Raw genomic sequence first — 6,047 nt, forward strand, 5'->3', positions numbered from 1 at the left:
GTTGAGATCATTGGTATAAGGTTTATTTCTACCTCAATTGCTGGCTGTTACCCAGCCTGGCCCTGGTCCGGCCTTGGGCAGGAGGCAACCAACTGATGTGTTTCTCTCACATGGATTATTTCTGTCTTTCCCTCTCTCCCCCACTCTCTCTAAACATCAATGGGAAAATATCCTCAGGTGAGGATTAAAAAAAAAACAAAGGTGGGTAACCTGGTCAGAAGGTCAAATCTTCAAAGTGCATGCCAGCTGCTCCTCCCAGGGGGTCCAGACTGAATGTTCTTGAGTATCTCCAGGAAGGCCTGCGGGGATGGTGCCTCCAACATTCTGGAAGGTGTCCTGGACTCTGCCATACCGGAAGAAGTATTTCTCCTCCAGCCAGATGAACCCGAAGTGGTTCTCATCGAACAGGATAAAGACACCAGGGCAGCACCTGGTGTAGGCGAAGCCATGTAAGGTAACATGTGCATGCCATAGAAACATCCTGCAGGTTCGGGGTAGTTCTGGTGTATTGAGCACACGCCCACAGGCAGAACAAACGGAACAGGTTGCTACTTCGAAGCTGCAGCCCCGGACTCCCTGACGCTGGGCTGGGCAGGGCTCTGCCAGGCATGGCCCTCGCTTTCCTCAGTCTTCTTGCTGCTGTTGCTGCTCCCGGATCACCTGCTGTCAATCTCCTGGACCACGCGGGAGAGCTCGTTGAAGTTGCAGAAGAACTCGCCATCTGGCAGCTGGATGCGGTGCATGAGGTGGCTCTCTAAAGTCCCGATGGAGTCTCCCGTGATCTTGGTGACCCTGGCATACTTCCCATGGAAGCTTAGCATGACAATCGTTAGGCCGTAGGGATCATATTTGCCTTGGAAGAGGCCTGGCCTGATGAGGTCGTCCGGGTGGCTTGGCGGGAGGTAGAGGCAGCTGTAGGTCAGACAGTCATACTGATGTCTGTTTGCTACTTCGAAGCTGCAGCCCCGGACTCCCTGACGCTGGGCTGGGCAGGGCTCTGCCAGGCATGGCCCTCGCTTTCCTCAGTCTTCTTGCTGCTGTTGCTGCTCCCGGATCACCTGCTGTCAATCTCCTGGACCACGCGGGAGAGCTCGTTGAAGTTGCAGAAGAACTCGCCATCTGGCAGCTGGATGCGGTGCATGAGGTGGCTCTCTAAAGTCCCGATGGAGTCTCCCGTGATCTTGGTGACCCTGGCATACTTCCCATGGAAGCTTAGCATGACAATCGTTAGGCCGTAGGGATCATATTTGCCTTGGAAGAGGCCTGGCCTGATGAGGTCGTCCGGGTGGCTTGGCGGGAGGTAGAGGCAGCTGTAGGTCAGACAGTCATACTGATGTCTGTCCTCCTGCACCAGCACCCACCCCCGTTCTCCCCTAAGCCGCATTGTTGAATCCTTTTGGTGGTCTCTCTTGATCCACTGGATGCTGAACCTGTCCTTCTGAATCTGCAGGTGGCGGCGGTGGGACCAGCTGTAGAAGCTGCCCATGCACTCCACGTGGCGTGGCTGATTTCCTCTCTGTCAGGCTAATTCTGAACGAGGGCTTGAATTGCATTGGGCCATCCACATGGGTGTTATGGGAAGGTCTGTATGTACCATCAGTAATGCATAAGCCATCCACCACTACATTCAGCAGTGTTCTATAGCTATTATCTAGCTGCCACATCCCAAAATGTGTCTGTATGGGTGGAACAGCTTCACATAGACTTCTTGATAAGACATACCGAACATCTCCAGGTTCTGCAAGTTTTCACGAACCCCAAACTCCTCGCGGCAGCACCGTCTCCAGATGCTGTCGGTGTGCAGGATGTGGTGGAATTTAGTGCAGGCCTGGCCAGGCTGGGCAGATCGGTGCCAGGGAGTGAGGCGAAGATCTCCACTAGCATCTCCACGGGCAGGTCCTGCAGTGAGCAGCGCAAGGGCGGTGGGGGCGGCATGAGGCTCTGGATTCCTCCACTCTCCGCACAGCACCACGCTGCCTTGTCCGCCTTAAGGTGCTTTTCTGCCAGGGCCAGGGCCGGGGCCAGCTTGCCCTCAGCCGCTGCCCTCTCAGCTGGGCCTTGGCACTGCTGAAGACGTCGACATCCCTGCTAAGAGCCCACACTGCAGAGGCAAGCACACTCTTCCATACCTCCATGTGTAATAGCCACCACAGTCCAAAGAGAGAATCTTAAAGGCAGCAAGGGAAAAGCAAACTGTTACCGAGAAAGGAACTCCCATAAGACTGACACCTGATTTCTCATCAGAAATTCTATAGACTGAAAGGGAATGGCATGAAGTACTCAAGGTGATGGAAAGCAGGAATCTGAAACCAAGATTACTATATTCAGGAAGGCTATCATTCAAAATAGATGGTCAAATAAAGATCTTCCCAGGCAAAAGAAGGCTTTCATCACCACCAAGCCAGCATTATAAGAAATGCTAAAGGTTCTGCTGTAATGAGAAGAAGAAATGTAGGGAGAAACCTAGGCATACAGAATTAAAATGGCAATAAATAAGTACTATCAATAATAACCTTCAATGTAAATCGACTAAATACTCCAATCAAAAGGTAGCTGAATGGATATGAAAACATGACTTAACTATATGCTGTCTACAAGAGACCCACCTCACAACAAAAATCTCACACAGGTTGAGAGTGAAGGGATGGAAAAAAATATTTCATGCAAATGGAAATGATAAAAATGTTGGAGTAGCAATACTCATATCTAACAAAGGGTTAATATCAAAATGAAGGCCATCACAAAAGACAACAAAGGTCACTATATAATACTAAAGGGACTGATCCAACAAGAGGATATAACCCTGGTAAATACATATGCACCCAATATAGGAGCACCTAAATATATTAAAAAAACTTATAGAGGACTTTAAGGGAGAGATAGATAACAATACAGTCATAGTAGGGGACTGTAACACCCTGCTGACTTCACTGGATAGATCTTCTAGACAAAAAATTACCAAGGAAACAGTGACTCTAAAGGACATATTGAAGCATATGGATTTAAATGACATTTATAGAACATTTCACCCCAAAGCTGCAGAATATACATTCTTCTCAAGTTCATATGGGTCATTCTCAAAGATAGAACACATGTTAGGACACAAAACAAGTCTCTGCAAGTTAAAAAAGATTGAAATCATACCAAGCATCTTCTCAAATCACAGTGGAATGAAATTAGAAATCAATTACAGTAAAAAAAAAACCCAAAACATTCAAACACATGGAAGCTAAATAATATGTTATTAAGCAATGAATGGGTTACCAACGAGATTAAGAAAGAAATCAAAAACTTCCTGAAAACAAATGAAAATGAACACACAACAACTCAAAATCTCTGGGATATTGCAATCCTGAGAGGGAAGTTCATAGCACTACAGGGAAAGTGGAGCAGTAAACACTGATACCACATTAATACAAAGGATTGTAAGAAAATACTATGAACAACTATATGCCAACAAGCCAGACAATGTGGATGAAATAGACAAATTCCTAGAAAAATACAATCTCCCAAAAGTGAATCAGGAAGAATCATAAAACCTGAGTAGCCTAGTAATTACTGATGACATAGAAGCAGTAATCAAAAAACTGCCAAGCAACAAAAGCCCCGGCCTGGATGGCTTCACAGGGGAGTTTTACCAAACATTCAAAGAAGAACCAACACCTCTACTCCTCAAACTACTTCAGAAAATCCAAGAGGAAGGAACATTTTCAAGTTCTTTTTATGAGGCCAGCATTATCGTAATTCCAAAACCAGATAAAGACACTATAAAGAAAGAGAATTACAGGCCAATATCCCTGATGAACACAGATGCTAAAATCCTCAACCAAATATTTGCAAACCGTATCCAGCAATATAATAGAAAGATCATACACCATACCAAGTGCAGGCTGGTACAATATTCACAAATCAATAAACGTAATATATCACATAAACAAATTGAAAGACAAAATCACATGATCATATCAATAGATGCAGAAAAAGCATTTGACAAAATCCAGCAACCATTTTTGATAAAAACTCTCAGCAAGTAAGAATAAAGGGAGCATATCTCAACACGATAAAGGCCATATACTAATATGACAAACCTACAGCAAACATTATACTCAGTGGGCAAAAACTAAAACCATTTCCCCCAAGAACAGGAATAAGACAGGGATGTCTGCTTTCACCAATGTTATTCAACACTAAAGGCCCGGTGCACGGATTTGTCTTCTTGCAAACTGGGACTCCTCAGGGGATGTCAGAGAGCCAGTTTCCACCCGATTCCCACAGGCGAGACCAAGGGACCCCAACGGTGCAGGAATCCGTGCACTGGGCCTCTAGTCCTATATAATAAAAGTCCTATATAATAAAAGCCTAATATGCAAGTCAACTGAAAGGCAGAATGATGGGCAGAATGACTGGTCGCTATAATGAGCACTGACCACTAGGGTCAGATGCTCAATGCAGGAGCTTCCCCCTGATGGTCAGTGCACTCCCACAGGGGGTGTGCCACTCAGCCAGAAGCCAGGCTCATGGCTGGCAAGCACAGCGGCGATGGTGGGAGCCTCTCCTGCCTCCGTGGCAGCGGCAGCACTAAGGAGCAGTGAGCTGAGTGGTAAGGAGGTGCAAACAGGCCCGCTGTAAAGGAGCAAGGGGTCCTGGACTGCAAGAGAATGCAGGCTGGGCTGAGGGACATCACCCCCTGCCCAGTGCATGAATTTTGTGCATCTGACCTCTAGTATGCATATAAGATTTTTGGTTAATCTATTCCTGTCGCCCTCCCTTCCCTGTGAGATTTATCAGTCTGTTCCATGTTTCCATGCCTGTAGTTTCTGCTCCTGCATTGAGTGTCTGCCCACTGGTGGTCAGTGTGTGTCATAGTTACCGACTGGTCAGCCAGTTGGTCAGTCGCTTAGGCTTTTATATATATAGACTAGAGGCCCAGTGCGTGAAAATTCGTGCAAGAGTAGGCCTTCCTTTCCCTGGCTGCTGGCACTGGCTTCCCTCTGGCACCTGGGCTTCCCTTCTCTGGCCACTGGCAAGCACCCGGGACCCGAGCTGTTTCCCTCCTCTGGTCACCCACAGGCACCCAGGACCTGGGCTGGCTTCCCTATGCCCCGGCTTCATCAGGAAGGGCGTCCAGAATGACATCCAGAAGATGTCCAGTCTAATTAGCATATTACCCTTTTATTATTATAGATAGTACTTGAAGTCCTAGCCACAGTGATCAGACAAGAAGAAGAAATAAAAGACTTACAAATTCAAAAGGGGGAAGTAAAACTCTGATTATTCACAGATGACATGATATTGTACATAAAAAACCCTAAAGAATCCACCAAAAAACTACTAGATTTAATAAATGAATTTGGCAATGTAGCAGGATACAAAATAAACACCCAAAAAATTGATGGCTTTTTTATACACCAATAATGAATTCTCAGAAAGAGAAACTAAACAAATAATCCCATTTACCATTGCAACAAAAACATTAAGATACTTAGGAATGAACTTAACCAAGGAGGCAAAAGACCTGTACTCAGAAAACTACAGGAAGTTGGAAAAAGGGATAGAAGAACATATAAACAAGTGGAAGAATATACCATATTCATGGATTAGTAGCATAAACATAATTAAAATGTCAATACTACCCAAGGCAATCTACAGATTCGATGCAATCCCCATTAAGATACCAGTGGCATATTTCACAGACCTAGAATGAACTCTCCAAAAATTTATATGGAACCAGAAAAGACCCCGAATAACCATAGCAGTCTTGAGAACGAAGAATGAAGTTGTTGGAATCACAATACCAGATTTCAAGTTATCCTACAAAGCCACCTGGTACTGACACAAGAACAGGCATATAGATCAATGGAATAGAATAGAGACCCCAGAAAACGACCCAAGCCATTGCACTCAATTAATATTTGGCAAGGGAGGCAAGAGAATACAATGGAGTCAGGACAGTCTCTTCAATAAATGGTGTTGGAAAAATTGGACAAATACATGCAAAAAATGAAACTAGACCACCAACTTACACCATACACAAGAATAAACTCAAA

At 45.4% G+C, this 6,047-nt stretch overlaps 1 pseudogene; it reads right to left on the reverse strand.

The window, feature by feature from the left end:
* Positions 1-222: 222 nt before the first annotated feature.
* On the reverse strand, positions 223-1,486 carry LOC102758248 (annotated as a pseudogene).
* Positions 1,487-6,047: the final 4,561 nt, after the last annotated feature.

Source organism: Myotis davidii, unplaced genomic scaffold (genome assembly GCF_000327345.1).
Source record: "Myotis davidii unplaced genomic scaffold, ASM32734v1 scaffold536, whole genome shotgun sequence".
NCBI classification, from domain to species: Eukaryota; Metazoa; Chordata; class Mammalia; order Chiroptera; family Vespertilionidae; genus Myotis; species Myotis davidii.